Source organism: Triticum aestivum, chromosome 1A, assembly GCF_018294505.1.
Source record: "Triticum aestivum cultivar Chinese Spring chromosome 1A, IWGSC CS RefSeq v2.1, whole genome shotgun sequence".
Taxonomy (NCBI): domain Eukaryota; kingdom Viridiplantae; phylum Streptophyta; class Magnoliopsida; order Poales; family Poaceae; genus Triticum; species Triticum aestivum.
The window spans coordinates 585034726-585036180 of NC_057794.1; positions in this window are offsets into that span (position 1 = coordinate 585034726).

The window sequence follows — 1455 nt, forward strand, 5'->3', positions numbered from 1 at the left end:
ATCCACCTCGCTCTCCGCCATGGCCGAGCGCCTTCCTCGCCGCTGCTCGCAGTAGACGCGACCACCGTCGCCCGTTCACCTCTCCGACGTGTCCAACAGCTCGGCCTCGCTCCTCTGCTTCGACTACACGGCTAGATCAAGCCCCGCAATGCCCACGACGCCGCCGTCTTCCTCCTCTGCTCCGACGAGCTTCGTCACCGCTCTTCACCAACTCCGGCGATGCCCCCTCTCCTGCTACTAAATCGTTCATGGGCCACCGTGTGTGCCGCTCGGTGAGCCCCCGCTGCCTCCTCTCTCCCTCGCGCGCCCTAGCTAGCTGTCGCCGTAGCACCCGAACGCAGCGCCGCGGAGCTCGTCGCCGACGAGTCTCCGGTAACCAAAGGGTCACGGGCCAGCGCCGGTTGCGCTCACCATGCCCCATAGATCCTCCCCAGCCTCTCCATTTGCCCGCTAGCTCGCCGTAGCTTTGTTTCCATCGAGCTCCCGTACGCGTAGCCGCACGCGCTCGTCGCCGGCAATCGTCCGGTGACCTTTTGGTCCCAGGCTCGTGCCCGTTGTGCTTGTACGCACATGTAGAGGCCTCCTGGCCTTATAGAGAGCTTGCTGCCGTGCCGCATCTCCGTTCCCTCTCACGGCCAAACTCCGGCGTCCGCCTCTCTGCTTGCTGACGCCGCTCCTGTGCGTCTCCGGCGTCGCCACCACCCCCATGTGATGCGGCCCGGCTCCAGCTTTCGAACGCGACCAAAAACACGACGAACGGACCACCACAGCGGATTTCCGGCCACCTCTCGAGCCGCGCCGCCGCGTTTTGACTCGCCGGCGTCGCTCCAGCGCCGTCCGCCGACGTGGCTAGGCGGGCCAACCCTGAGTCGCTGGCCAGTGGGCCTTGGTGGCCCAGTTGACTGGGTTGACCAAGTCAACTGCTGACTGGGCAGCCTAGTGGCACTGACATGCAGGCCCCACCATGTAATTAAACTAATTAAAACATTTTTATAAATAAAACTAATTAATTAGCCTAAACAGTCACTTACATGTGGGGCCCTACTGCTAATTAACACTGTCTAATTAAAATAAACCTCTGTTAGCCCCACTGTCTATGACGAGTGGACCCCACTGGTCATTTTGACCAGTCAACCAGTGTGTTGGCTGCTGACGTCATTCCCACGCAATGTTGATGTCATAATTCCATTTCTGTTAATTTAGATAAATTTAGAAAATGATTAAAACTTTAGAAAATCATATAAAATAATCCGTAAATCGGATGAAAATATTTTCTACATGAAAGTTGCTTAGAATGACGAGACGAATCCGCATACGCAGCCCGTTCGTCCGCCACACATCCCTAGCATAGCAAACACGTAACTTTCCCTCTCCGATTCATCTGTCCAAAAATGCAAAACACCGGGAATACTTCCCCGGATGTTTCCCCCTTCGCCGGTATCACCTATTACCGCG